The sequence below is a fragment of the Aptenodytes patagonicus genome, chromosome 14 (genome assembly GCF_965638725.1).
Source record: "Aptenodytes patagonicus chromosome 14, bAptPat1.pri.cur, whole genome shotgun sequence".
Taxonomy (NCBI): domain Eukaryota; kingdom Metazoa; phylum Chordata; class Aves; order Sphenisciformes; family Spheniscidae; genus Aptenodytes; species Aptenodytes patagonicus.
In genome coordinates this window covers 16,077,625-16,092,740 of record NC_134962.1, presented here as the reverse complement: position 1 = coordinate 16,092,740, position 15,116 = coordinate 16,077,625, and the positions used below count along the sequence as shown (strand labels likewise).

Sequence of the window (15,116 nt, the reverse complement as noted above, 5' to 3'; positions counted from 1 at the left end):
ACAGATACTGTTTATTTATAGCTCCTTATTTGCAGAGAGCCTATGGAGATGAGAAGAGATGTCATTCACAGGGGAAGGCAGATGTATTGAATCAATCACTATGTGGAGGGGCCTGGGGTATTTCACAAAAGAACCACAATTCACAACAGAAGATAAATTATCCAGACCTTTACACATCCTTGTCTGTCAGTTACCATCTTGATACAAACTTAGCAAAAAATAAAGCAAAAGTCCCTTTTTCTAGGTCTAACGGGAAAGTACAGATCCCTGTTCTCCAGTTTTTAAGCTTGACCAAGTTACAATGACAAAGGGAGCTGTCTCTGTTTATATTTCCCTAGCTATTTAGAATCACAGAATATCTCAAGTTGGAAGGGACCCGTAAGGATCATCAAGTCCAACTCCTTGCTCCTCGCAGGACTACCTAAAACTAAACCATATTTAAGCACATCTAGGTTTCAGTCTCAAGTCTCGTCTAATGGATATGGCCGTATCACTGATTGACCACCCAAATGGTCTTAATCATCTTTAAAAGTTTCCTTTTATAGGTTGGGGAAAAAAATCTCCCAGCCCAAACTGCTATAAACCGGTACATGGGTAGGGAGGGGGGCCCTTCCTACATTAAAAAAGGATATTTCTGCACCTGTAGATATAAAGCAACAGAGGTAGCAGGAAGCTCGTCTACTTTTCCCATGTAATGATAAAAATTGTCAAAGATGGACAAGGAGAGATTCTTAATTTGGAAAAAGGGTCAGTACTTCACAGACACCTACAGATTTCCCTGAAAGCATCAGGAAAATGACCTACCTTCAGAGTTTATAGGATAATCCTATCTATGATATCAAACTCAAATGAGGAAGGGAGAATGGAAAATAGGAAGAACTAAAAAGAGAAAAGAATAAAAAAGAATTAATAGAATAAAATCAATGGAATAAATTAGTCCAACAAAGGGCTGTGGCATTTAACTTCAGACCACACTGGAGGGAGGAAGGTCTGCCTTACGCTGGAGCTGAATTCCCACTTTTTGGGGCCCATCCTACAAATCTCTGCTGAATGCAGTAGTCAGTTCCACCTGGGGCACAGACACACTATTTCAATGATATAGTTCCCATATTTTATTTCCTAGCCAAATATAACCATGCCAATACCTCACTGCGGAATTACAAGTATTTATAACCAACCTACCAACTAAACCAACAATGTTCAATCAGTTTCTCGCGGACAGACCCTCACGGAGACGTGTGGGACCTTCCTTCGCCAGGGTGCCGCTCTTGCCAAGCCGGGCAGACCTGTCCAACCCACACACTCCGTGCCCTGGAGCTCAGCCATCTCCTCCGCCGCCTATCTGAGATCTTCTAAGCTTGACATGGCCTATGCAATACCCTTTGTATTTCCCCATTTCCCATACAGTGATAATATCCCAGGGCTGATATACTCAAGGGGTTACCAATTTGATGGCCTGGGAGATGGGAGGTGATATATCCAAACATGTCCTTTGCTAGAGACAGCCTCAAACTCATCCTTTATACGCTCTGGTCCTTCATCAGACGTAACCAGCTCAGTTACATGATGTCCCATGAAAATGGATGCCACGTATTTGAGCACAGAGTATTTCTTAGCGTGGACAGCTCAGGAACTGTGTGTAGATAATCACAATTTTGAGCCACAGCATGCCGATGTCCTATGCCTGTTCTACAAGAAAGCAGGTAACAGCTCTAGATCTTGCCTTGCTGTGTGTTTTTTAAGACATATGGTTCCCACCTCTGACCCTCTCCCACTTTTGGGCTCAGCTTGCAAATCACGCTGTTACAGATGACAAAATAACCCATGTATCTGCAGTAATTTATTTTCCAAATCCATTGTGGTAATGGCAGGAACTGGTCTGTAAGTAAATGGACCATTTATTTATGGATGGTAAATAAAAGCATTCAATTCTTCATAACCATAGAGCAAAGCTGAAGGTTCCCTCTTTGTCTGAGCCTGTGGACACCCAGCCTCTGTGAGCTGGGCAGTGGTGGGCAGGGGGCAACTAAAAGACAGAAGAAAGGTCATTCATTCCCTCTCCCCTTCCACAATATCCTCACCATTTAAATGTAGACCAGGAAAAAACTTCAGAACAGCAAGAGAGCTGGGCTGTGAGCAGCCAAGGTCTCTCCAGGGCAGATACAGCTGCACTTTCCCATCTCCAGGATAACGGCAGGAACGAAGAGCTGCTAAGAGCACAAACTTCTCCCGTTGGCCAGAGCTGAAACCCAGTGGAGTCTGACCCAGCGAGTCTACCCCCGCTCCTGAGAGCAACTGCCTGCCTGCAGGCAACTCAGCGGAGAAGCCACGTCAGGTTATGGCCATCGAACCTCCTAGATTTGAAGAGGCTTGTTGGAAAAGGACCGTTTCCTTATCACGGCAACTTGGACAGGAATTACTGAGAGTTAATTTCGAGACACTTGGAGGTTGGGGTGGAAACTAAGCACAAGCAAGGTGGGGACCCAACAAACAGCAATCTCAGCCCTGTTGGGCCAGGAATTACAAGGCAGCAAGGTCACTAATGGGGGGAGAAATTCAGCCGAGCAATTTTGAGGGGGAGGGAAACGAGGCTGGCAAGCACAGGGTGAAATCAAACTGGAGAAATCAATAAAGGGAAAGGACAGAGGGGGGCGACAGGACACGGGAAAAGATAAATTAAAGGCTTGCCCAGGGGTTATGATGGCTAGTGAGCAATAAATTAAATAAAAGAGGGCAACAGGGACGAGCAAGGTAGTGTGAAAAATTAATTAGAAGGAAGGGAAGCATAACCAAGGCATAAAACATGGGTGCTCGTGGAAAGATTAGAGGTCCCAGGGAATGAAGAGGCTTTGAAAAGTGTAAGAGGAGCCAAGGCAGAGGCTGTAAAGGCTGTGACCGCGTGTGAGGGTCAGATAAACAATGCTGATGCGTTTTCAAGAGTATGAGAAGCAGGAAGCCATTGAAGAAGAAAGGATCATCTCGCAGAAGGAGGTGGTGTTGCTAGTGCTGAGGTGCTGGTATACCAAGCTTCGCTCCTTGGCTTTTGCAGCCAAATGTAGTGGGGTATTGACTCTCCCTATCTGCCTGCAAATAGTCTCCTTCCACCTACCCCTCTGCCCCCAGAGGAGAGGGCACGGGTGCTGCCTGCAGGATGAGGCACTGCAAGATGGGTTATTTTAGCTGGGTGTCTTAAATGCATGTCTGCTGAGACACAAGGAAAGGGATGAACAGGTCTGACTCGAGCTGTCTGCCTCCAGGACCCGCTCCGGCTCTCCAAAATGAAACCACAACCCTCCCTGCAACCATTTCTGAAGGTATCCCCCAGCTCCTGAGCAAAATTCACCAACACCTCAGCCACTGCAGTTCAGTTTAGCCCATGCCCTGGTGTGGATGTGCCCTGTTGGCTTCTTCAGGCTCGTGGGACAGGCAGACTTTGGGTGGTGGGCAGAGGACCCTGGCCTCAGGGGATTTATGTGGCAAGCGCAGACTTACATCCAAGTCTCTGCTGGGTCCATTGCCACTGGGGACTTGAATGCTGGGTCCCAGACTGCACAGGGGAGCACCCTGCTTGCCTCAAGGGTTATCCTGGGGTAAGCCGCCTTTACCCTTTTATGCTGAAGCTGTTCCACTTTGAACAAAATAATGACACGTGCTGGGAGAACTGGAGATGGGGAAGAGGGTGGATGGAGCAAGCACAACTCTGCAGCCTGGCAACCGTGCATCTCGCTTGAGCGCTGGGGAACCTGGACCTCCTCAATCTTTGTGAGACGGGAGCGAAGCAGCTCCCTGGTGGATCCTTGCTCAGCAGGCCCACTGCGCTGAGCCCTGTCTCGAGGCATCAAATCTCTGTGTGCTCGGGGCCGCTGCGCCGGGCACTGCACTGCCAAGAGCTGCGTGGGGTCAGCCCAAAACTCTGCGTTCCATCACCTGCTTCCCAGCCTCAGGTGCATCACCAGGAAGGCAGCAATTAGTCACGGGCTGGGGGTATGGTGGTTTTCAAAGGATTTACAGTTGTGTGCCAGAAAGGATGAGCAGCAGCTCATCAGCTCTGTGCAGAGCAGGATGGAGTGTCCCAATGCCACCATTTTTGCACTGACAGATTTTCTGTTTGTAATTCAGGTCCCACTCTCAGTTCTGCAGCGGTCAGGACTCAGGCAGCCTGGATGGGACCAGCTGCTCAGCAGGGACGGGCAGTCCTGTCTCTGGCCTCAAAAGCGTCTGTCTTTTTAGCCCAGGATGCTGGTGCACTTACAGGGCTGCCCAAGACCACAGGAGCCTCCTCCGGTTATCACATCAGCATGAGCAATGAGCTTTGTGAGCTGCTACTGCCCATCACTGCAAAGCTCCCTAAGTCAGTATTTCGTTAGCGGGCTGTTAATTGCCACTGTAGTGCATGTGGTGCTTTGCTTTTGGAGGATTTCTCATGAGGAGTAGAGATGCAATTTTTAGAAGAAGAGCCGAAGAGTGTTTGGGGGCATGTGTGGGGGAAATGATTACATGAATATTTTCAGGCCCTTCAAATCACAGGGGAAAAGAAAGAATTGGATGAGTCTGGATCAAACCTGCCTTTAAAGCAGCATTCTTTGAAATGAACAAGCTGCCTCGGTGCTCAGAGACAGCTAAGAAGATTATAAGCAAAAGATACCTATGCCAGAGGAGGGAAGAAGAAATAATAAAGGCATTCAAAGCTATGACAAGCAAATGAAAAAAAAAGAATAAAGCAGACTTTTTGGATATGCCAGGAGGGGTACAAGCAAGATCAATACACTGACAGTGGCAGCCAAAGTTGGGCAAGGAACAGATTCAGAGCATCACCGCGGGGCTGAGCCGCCCAACCCAGAAGACAGCACAAGGATTTTCATGGGTCTCTGCGGCCACCGATCAGGCACTCCAGTGAACGCTTGTAAGGGAAGTAGGACAAGAAGTAATGGATAACTAAAAACATTAGAGAAAGCTAAATGGGCTCCCTAACCTCTCTCTGCCCTAACAAACTTCACTCTGGCTTCTGTTTGAACCGGACTGTAGACAGCTAAGTTCATTGTACCCTACACACAATAGGAAGCAGGCAAGGTCTCAGGGAAGTTGTAACATAAATAGACAAGGAAAAGGGTGTATTTCCACTCCTTTGTAACATACCAGAGCAGAGATGCATGGAGTATTAGGGCTCAGTCCAATGGAATATCAGTTTGAGTTCAGTGCGGCGCGGAGCTGGGCACCGCAGGGATCTGGTCACAGGGAGCCTGTGCTGGATCCAGAACCGAGCATGCCGCTCCCGAGACTCCACTCTGCATCTCCACCGAGACACTGCCTGCACTTATTTCGTGTGCATTTCTTAAAATTCACAAACTCAGCCTGCACACACAGATCCTGGGGTCATTTCCCACCTCTCGTAGCAAATCTAGAGGGAGTGCTACTGAGATTCAGTGGGAATTCTGGTGCACAGCAAGAACAAAAGCTGCCTTATTCTTTTATACGAAGGCACAAGCAGATGACTGAGAGCCCTTGGGTTATTGCGGGGTGATGGTTCACCACACCAGGGCATCGCTTACAGCCCATCAGCTGGCAACCAGCTTCACGGTGGTCTAAATTAACACCATAGAGTGCACAGCCGGTGCAGGCTGGGTGTCCGCACACGCACTGCAGCTTACCTGGTAAGCGGTAACCTGTTTGGCTGTTGTAAGACAGACTCTTCTACCTGTGTGTGTAGTATCTGTTCTCGATGTTTCTCCCAAAACTGTATTACATGAAGCTGCATGCCCCCGAAGTCACGTGGGAGGCAGATCTGCTGAGCAGGACAACGTTCCCTTCCAAAGTTACTTCGCCAAATATAACCGTATTTGAAGCTTCTGCCCTTTAAAACACTAATTCCTATGATTAGTAACCCTCTTAACTACAAAGAGTCATTGTTCAAGGGTATGGTGTCAACGACACCCTCAATTCATCCAGCTTCAGAGAGGCCTGAGACTGCCCTGCTGATTGCATGCAGCACCTTCGAAGTAGAAATCTGTCATTCAAGAGGAATCATGCAAAATCTTTGGTATTTCCTGGTTTTAGCTGTGTTGGAAGAAATTCAAGTATAAGGCATACACCCACTCCGTGGCCACGCACACTGAGGTGGGAGGTGTAGAGCCCACTGCCACCACCAACCCTTTTTCAGGCTAAGCTCCTCCTGACACCGTGGCTCCAAGCTATTACGCTGCTGCTTGGGGAACCCCAGAGACAACCCAGGTCCAGTTCTGCGTTTGATGCAACCCAGGCACGTGTTCGATCTGCAGTTACAGCCTGCAGGTGAAATGGGACACGACAAGGCAAATGAGCTCAGGTGAATGTGGAGGAGGAGATAACCCACAGGAGGTCAACAGGGCGCAGGTGCCACGTCCTGGTTCCCAGACAGCACGGCAAAACCAAGCTTTTAGGGAAAGATGCAGAGGGACAATACAGGGTTTGACTATAAGGCTTTCCCCTAGCATGCAGGAAAGGACGGGCAAGCGGAAGACCAAGACTGCCATGGTCCTGTTTGTCCCTCTCCTGTGAAGGAGTAGAACAGCCCGTCACCGAGAGCTTGTCCCTGCAGAGCTCATCTACCAGAGGAAAGCTGGGGACCCAGATCAGTCCTCCAAGGCTACCCAGGACATCCCAAGTTCACCTTTACTGACCTTCTGACCCTGTTTTTTTTAGTTGAACCTCCACCCTCACGAAGAAAACAAAAAAGACAGGATTTTAGAAGAAAAAAACACCCCACCTCAGAGAGCTCATCAAAAACGCAGGGTGCGTGGCATCCAGCATCCTCTGGACGTTACAGCGCACCGGGGAAAGGAATCCAGCCTCAGCTCTCCAGGCAGCACAAGGCCCCTTACATTAGTGCTATGTCTTTGCGTCACACCACAGACTGCGAAAGGTCAGTGCCTCATAGAAGAAACACATACGATAATGAAATGCTACAGAAGGGGGGTGGTAAAACAAGCCACTTTTTGGCTCATTTCCTATAATCCCCAATTCAAGGCAAGCTGGAAGCAAATCTCAGGCCTGGATTTCTATTGATGAAAGAATATGGCCATCTGTCTGTCTTCATTTCTTGCTAACCCTTATTTCTCTCCTTAAAAAAAAAAAAAAGTCCGTGTTCACATGTCGTATTTGATGCATCTGACAAGGTCAGAGCCATCACATCCCATCAAGCCCGCGCCGATACAGCCTCGCAAAGGGAAGCCGAGAAAAGATGTGCAGAGAGTTCTATTTTCCTATTTTCATTTTAAGGCATGTCCTTGACTTCTGCTTTCCAGCTCTGGTACTCAGCCAGAAAGCTGCACCTGGTTAGGAGAGGACAGTGAGTGAGCAGCACTGAGGTACTCAGTTGTCTCCTGTCGCCAATGTCTGAGCACCTCATGGAGTAATGTTTTCATGGTCATAACACCAGTTCAAGCTGGAGCAGAAAGACTATTCCCTTTTGCAGGCCGAGAACTGAGAAATTCAGGCCCAGCTCCTCAACGCTGAGTGGATGACTTTGATGGCTGAAACCCAGCCGACTGGCCAGGGAACCTGGGAAAATTATGGTGGAGAACTTGAACCCTGAGGCAGACACTTAAACCTGTTCTCATCTAGCATTAAATCCTGTCCCCTGGCCTTTCTCTCCATAGTGTGCAATACTCCCTGAGTGCGCAGCAACTGGTTCTTGACAGGAGAGGCAGAAAACACCTTCTAGGTGATGGGGAGAACAAGCCAACATGGTGAGGACCTGGTGGTTCAGAAACAGGTGTGAAGAGCCCATCCTCAGTCCTTCTGGCCATCAGCTCATTTCTCTAAGAAGGAATTAAGGTGTCAATAAATACAAGCCACCCCACTCCAAGTCTGTGAGCACTCCCTTGAGTTCTTCACAAAAGCACTCCAGCTGGGTTCCCGTTCAATGAACACGTACATACAGCCAGGGGATGCGCCTGTGATAGACCACTAACACCTGGGGCAGCTCTGATGTCCCTCTGGAGCAATTCAGAAACTTTCAAGGTTTCATTCTGCAAACATTTGCACCTGAAGTTTGAGCACAGGCATTATCCTTAACCATAGTAGAAGAAATTACTCATGTGATCATCTGTCAGCTGGTGCTTACACAAGAAGTTATTTGGGAAAAGATTTTACATTTTCCATTCATGCACTACCTTAATCTGTATTAACCTTCAAGTCTCAAGAAGCTCTGAGAAACAGGTAATTTCAGAAAACAAATCCAGAAATGAAACAAACAAAAATCCCCAAATGAGATAATTTAAATTGACATGTTATTTTGATAAGATCAAGATTTGCAGAAAACTTAATTCTCAGATACAGTATTCATTATGAATCACTTGCTCAGCTCTTAAAAGAATCAAACATTTTGGTTGATCACAGGAAACCAGCTCAGCTCTAGAAATTAATCGTTGACTCAGGAAGGTATTATTAACCCATGGCTTTCTTTGAGCGTAAGAGTTTTGACTGAATTTATAGGTTTAAAATTAGACATATGCTTGAGGTTTTTTTGGTTTTAAATCTCAAACTAGATACCATACAATCCACTGGACCATGAATGCTAAGTGAAGTAACTTTTTATTTTCTGTTCAGCCTTACTGTCCTTAAATAACACCAAATGACCTGCTCTTCTCATATACCAAAAAAATGACTGAGCTACATAACTTTCTGCTTGCGGACTGCACAATCAGCTGGAAGGTCCAGAGCAGGAAGGTCTCCCAGACAGAGCTGCTGGCAATGGCCTGTCATGCGATCCATCACTCAGCATCTGGAACCACCGCAGCTTTCCTGCTGCCTTGGCAGAGCGGTTGAGAGCTTCATGCAATTAATTTGCTTACTTAAAAGCACAGGTAACCACAGGGACAGAGCAATGAGGCTGTTTATAAAGGGTTAATTAGCATCTCATCTTCCACTAACTTGCCCCCAGCAGAGCCACGTGAGCCTGGCATGGGCAGAAATGAGGAAACAGTTTCTCAAAGAACCTCTGCGAGGCTCCAGCGTGAAGAATGGTAGCTCAGCGTGTCAGGATTTGGCTCTCACTGGAAAACCTGATCCTTTATCGGAACTGATTGGGTTCCAACTCAAAGCCAGCTGAGCTCAGCTCTGCATAGGCAGAATGCATGCAGGGGCAAAGGGAGGGGACGGCTCCATCACGGAGAACTTTGGAGCTGGCCAACACCAGGATCTGAGCCTGCAGACCGCACTCCTGGTGCTTGCAACCACTAAACGACTCATAATCATCTTCAATCAAAACAACCCCTGACATGCTCTGTTTTCCCAACAAACTTTAGTGCCAAGAATATGGCTTTTCTAGCCCAAAACTCATCCACTTCCCTGCAGAGAGTGGTCATGGACTGAGGCCTCTACATGAGGAGAGTGCTCCTCTCACCTTGCGTTTGCTAGACGGGCTCCGCAGCCCGCTCTCACCACGCGAGCATGAACCTACACAAGACAAAAACTGTTCCAGATGAACCAGCTGCCTGGGAACACCCTCCAGCCAACTGCTTACAAATATCGCACGCACCATTAGATGATTTCCAGCCCGCACACGTGGGCAATCCTTCCAGAGAATCTACTTAGAGATAATTTTTAACTGGGTCTTTGCATTTATTTACTGTAGATAAGGATGGGGGAGTGTTAGCTTTGGAGGGAATTTCTGTTTGTGTCCTCCACAGCCCAGACCACCCTTCTCCTCATCCATGGTTCGCAGCCACCATGTCAGCTCTGCCTCTTGAGACAAGAATTATGGCCTTATTTCATAGGGGACCTCACCACACTGAGTCTACAGCAAAAGAAAACTCTTCAGAAGCACCAGGATTCCCAGGACTTTGGCAGAGAGGGTCAAGACAGATTTGTCCTCTTTGGGTGGTCTCAAGGGTCCTATTGCTGGAGCATGTTGGGAGTGTGCACACTTGAATCTGCTTATCCTCGTGATCCTCCTTCGTCTTCTGGGGACATCTTAGGGTCACTGGGTCTATGAGGAGACAGTGTGGGTGACAGACCCTGGGTCCACTTTCCAGGCAGCTTTATAACCAGTTCTCCCTTCCTCTGCTTCTTAGTTTGCCTAGAAGGGATCTCTTTCTTTCCGTATTTTACACAGGTCTATTCTGACTCAACAGTTTGCATCATAACCAATGGCCAAAGCGGGCTGCAGGTGACAGCGCACGTGTCCAGCGCTCCATCTGCAGAGGGGATGGTATGAATGGGCGTCATATCCCAATTCCTGCACCTCCACGTCAATTGCTGGCAATCAGTCTCACTGCTAGGACCACGCTCTGCGCCTCGCAGGAGACAGTGGTGATAGCTCTGAAGCCTCTTCTCCCTTCTATTGCTAAACAAAACCACATACTTTGTTTTATCTAGTGGGAATTGTCTGAGGATAGTGTCAATTACTTGGATTTCTTCTCCTTTCCTTAGAGGTTTTCAAAAACACACAAGCCACTGGGGACAACTGAAGTTTACTGCACTCTCGAGGGAGAAGGTTGTCCACGGTCAGAAACACACGGGGCTGGTAGCAGGGCCTAGAACGCCAAGTGCCCTGCACCCTGCTCTGAACTACTTGAGACTTCATCTTCACCTGCTCCTCCGTAGTAATCCCTGCACCGGGAAGGGATGCTGCTGCTGAGATAATTGCATTTAATAATCTTCCCAGCACATGCTTGCAAAAGTATGAAGAGAAATAAAGAACTTGTGCACGCACACGTCAGAATCCACGCTGCAGAAATCCTGCCATCTAATTGCCTACAGAGGAATAAAAATTAAAAAAAAAAAAAAAGAGAGAGAGAGAGAGAAAACAAGCCACAAAGGGCAAAGCCAGTCTGTGCCAGGCACGAAGTACTTGCCCACCCTTGTCGAAATGTTAGAGCTGCAAAGTGAGCGTCGCAAACAGCAGAGCCAGCAGTCGACAGGAGGCTATCCCTGCTCTCACGGCTTTGCATGTTACTGCTGCTCCTACAGCGCTGAAGTTGTTTTCTGATGGTTCGTGACACCTGTAGAGCCTCTGGAAAGAATTACAACTTTATAGTGAAATACACCAGTTATCCTACGGCCCATTCATCTCCTTGACAAAGGTATCTTAGTCACAGAGGGTGACTCGCTCCCACAGTTAGGCTTTTTTGATCACGAACCCCGTGAATGCACCATTCACGTCCCATGACCTCCTCCGCACCAGACACTGCAGCCCTTAACCAGAGCCTGCACCTACCAGCATCTGCGCTGGGCACCGATACCTGTGACCTCCTCCTGACACGCATCGTCTTTTCTAAATTAAGAAACCTGTTACATCGCTTCCTTCCTTGGCCCACGGGGTGCTAAGAAGGTCACTACCAGATCGTAGCTTAACGGGCTACCGAGTGCTGTCCTAATCCTGGAAGGACAGGAACTGCCAGAGCTGATAAATGACCTGAGCAAGTGATTACAGTCTGGATTTATTTGTGATTAGACACTGTGATGGCCCCCTCCGACACTGGGGTTTTTTTTCCTAAGAAGACAAGACAGAAAATTTCATCCATCCAGTTTTTTGTTGAGCTACCTAAGGATGCTCTGTGTCCTCTCACTACATGACACTTCCAACCCTGTATGGGTGGACTCAATAACAGTATTTCTGTGACCTTCCCTGTGTTGCTGGAATAATGGGCATTTTCATCAGCCTTCCTCGTTCTCCAGAGTTACTCTCAATACTCTTCTCCAATTGCCTGAATGACAGATATTTTCACAGTTTTTTCTGCATCCCCCAAGAAATAGATAGTTTCACAGCTCCCTCTGGAATCAACCTTTATTCTGTGCACTCCCAATAATTGGAGGGAGAAGTGAAAAATGAAAAAGCAGATAATCAACCAGCAACACTCAAGAGTTCAGAAGTCCTGTGAAAGTGAAGAACTCGCGGATTGAAGGAGGTGCTGCAGTTCAAGCCCTGCAGTCTGTGCATGCAGGATAAAAGACACTTTCCTCCGCTTACAGCAAATACCCTGTACGAAAAGAAGGCTCCGTAGTTTTAAGCACTGCCTAATATGCAAACAGCCAAAACAAAACTTTGAAAAACTTCTGGCAGTGTTCTTTTTAAAAACGTCTTGAATATTAAAAAAAATAAGGTATTTCTTCAATGCTGCTGAATCCCGTAATTTCATTTGCTGAGTTAAATCCTGGTCTATAGAATTAGGGCACAGTAGTTCTCTATTCATGCAGAAAAGGGTTTTTAGCCAGCTCATTTGTTTAACGTATCTGTATGTCAGAATTTTTTAGTCCTACTTTGTGTCAAGATATTCTCACTACTACTAAGGGAAGGTATATTAAGCTAGAAGCAGAAAATGGTTTTAGACAAATCATAAGCAAACCCAAATTCCCTTTCTCCTTCAACTGCCTGATTTTGGTTTGAAAAAGTTTAGGGGAATCTTCACCCCTCTGTTATTTGGAGTTTCCTGGATTAGATTGCCGAATAAGGTAAGAAGTGTAAAACTCTTGGATCCTTATTTACTGTACATGGTGCCTCCTGGGGTCCACCAAGCCACAGCAGAGCTCCTACCTGTATGATAAAAAGTTTTACCCAATCACATTTATTTTTTCTCCCTCCTACGAAAGTTCCCAAGGAAAAAACCTAACCGCTATACCAATTAAAACAAATGTGTTACACCAGGACTGTAGACCCTGCCGAACTGGAAACTGAGGACCTGCTTTCATCCATCTGTCTGGGAACTGGAGGGGAAAGTCCACTGTTGAAAACATTACACCACTCCACGTCATGAATTGTGCATAGTACAATTACACCCTGAAATCTTCATTCACCCTCTGCTGAAGCAAACTCCAGGTTTTATTCACCTAGAGTCCCGTTACTCTGTTCTTACTGAAACAAAACTCCCACAAAACCAGGAAGAGATCGCCCAGCTCAGGTCTTCATTGACTTCACTGCTCAGGAAGCACAGCCAGTTTCTAACAGCCACAGTGACTCCCGGACCAGCATTTCCCAATACTTCGGTCATGCTGTTGCTGGCTCTGATCCCTAAACCCTCTCCCATCCCTCCACAAAACCTCTTCTTCAAAGAGGTGCTTTCAGCTCAGCCTACCTGGCCAAGCTGGGTCTGGGGGATGTTAAAGCTCATGTCCTGACAGTGCCATGTCTGTTGGCACTTTGGAGTTGGTTATCTTCCTGGAATTGTGGCCTAAGAACACCGCTGTACCTTTTGGGGATGGGGGAACTCCTCTGTCCTGATCGAAGTGCTAAGAAACACAGCCCCGATTTGCTGGTGTTCAAGGAAACACCAAAAGCGTGCTTCCTCCCAGCCCATTTTCAAGAGGATGCTCTGCTTACCCCGTGCAGAGGCAGTATCGGGGATTTGATCAAACTCTGGGCACCCTCCTTCACCGCAACACCAGCTCTACAAGGCGCGTGCCTGTCCCGAGCACGACATCCCCCGTGTGCAGCACTTCTCCCCAGCTTCTCTTTGCAACCTCTTGCTCTGGGGTGTGCACCAGGAAAGTCAAAAGCAGAGTCCACCTCTACATTACCCAGAAGTCACGCTCGTATATTCATGTTCACTCACAACAAGCTGTAAACGTAACTTTTAGAAGAAATATAAGCAATGAATCAGAAATTAAAACATGCCAAAACCCACTGCATCCAAACTGATCACAGTCTGCCCATCAGGGTGTAATTGAAGCAATCCCGTTTCTATTGCCAATAGCACACGAGGGAATGGCAGATTCTCAGCACATCCATCAACGTTTGACTCCTTGAATGCTTACGTCAGGCCAGAATGAGGCCACTTTCAGCAGGCTCAAAGAGAAAACCTTCAGCCTGAATCCAGAATGAAGCCCACCCATACAATTCAGCACCTGAAGCAAGGTGTCCTTGCTGCCTGAAATCTCACTGCTGAGTCCCGCCTCGCGCAGCAGAACAGCAGCAGCCGGGAATTGCGGGGACCTCTCCCACCATTCCTCACGTCTAAAGGTACCTCAAGACACAGTTACTCACCGGGACTGGTGTGGGCACTTGGGGTTTGTCAGTCCTTCCCGTCACCGGTCTGGGAGCAGGCGCAGCACCCCTCTATGGTCTCAGCTTCACCCTGCAAGAATCAGGACACAGGTTTTTTTGCTAGTTGTGGTAAGCAGATAATCCAGTACTTTCTAACCCTCAGCAGAGAAGGGTATGCTGTATTGGAAAGAAAGGCCACTGGCTGGTTGTCTGCAAGGATCAGACCCAGGACTTTCTGAGCTAAGACTCTGAGCTGCTTAGCAAGGAGCTCAAACGGGAGCAGAGTCAGTTGTGTTCGCAGGGCTGAATACTTGGGATAGCTGCTGGGGAGGTGGTTCGGATTGGCTCGGGCACAAGAAATACCACAAGAACTGCGACATCGTGTTAATGCTTACAGAGAGCAAGGTAACTAGCGGATAGAGGCAGGCAGGAATTTTTGGTCACGATGGTTGCGATTTGTTAAGGGAAAACAGAGTTTCTTCAAACTGAAATATCCCACAGTAAAGCAGAAACTTTTTCATGGTTTTAAATTTCTTTTGTGTTTTGAAACTGAAGATTTTGCTTTGGGTCAGGCTGACTTGACTTGAAACATTTTGTTGATGGAATTAAAATTTCTGCTTTAAGTCAGTTCCTCTGGGTCCCCCCAAGCTGCCAGGATACCTCCTGGGACTTTAAATTAAGGTGCTTTCCCTTCCCTGCTGTGGGCTGAGGTACCTGGTTGGACTGCACACCGTGCACTGATTATCTCCTTGAGAGACCTGCCAGGTGGAAACACAACCAGGGTGTTACCATTCAGAAGTAGGAGCTACAGGACCTTCTACAGCATTTTTTATCTTGGGCAACACGCAAGTGCCTGCTGAACGGGCTCCTGGTGCAGCAGCGTCGGCACAGTCTGGCTGGCACACGATCCTCCTCACAGGGAAGACTGCTGAGCATGGCTGCACATCCCATAAGAACTGCGCTAATGCTTTAGAGATGGTATGTAGGTCCCATCAAATCCTCACTCCTCTGCAACCAAATGAACTCTGAATCTTCCCCTAGTCCCAGCACTCCGGGCAAGGAGCTGGGAGCTGTGGTTGAATGGATGGGATGTAGCAAGACCTCCTCCATGCTTTGTGCCCTCCAGCCCCGGGCTCCGGGACAAGGACTGCCCCTC

At 47.6% G+C, this 15,116-nt stretch overlaps 1 protein-coding gene across 7 annotated transcripts in view; it reads right to left on the bottom strand.

Annotated features, from left to right (window-relative positions):
- Positions 1–15,116, bottom strand: part of RALY (RALY heterogeneous nuclear ribonucleoprotein) — a 168,102-nt gene that overhangs the window by 76,594 nt on the left and 76,392 nt on the right. For all 7 annotated transcript variants that reach the window (XM_076351952.1, XM_076351949.1, XM_076351954.1 and 4 more), the window contains one exon: positions 13,961–14,051. The gene's annotated coding sequence lies outside the window, so the exon portion shown is untranslated. The remainder of the gene's footprint in view (positions 1–13,960; positions 14,052–15,116) is intronic.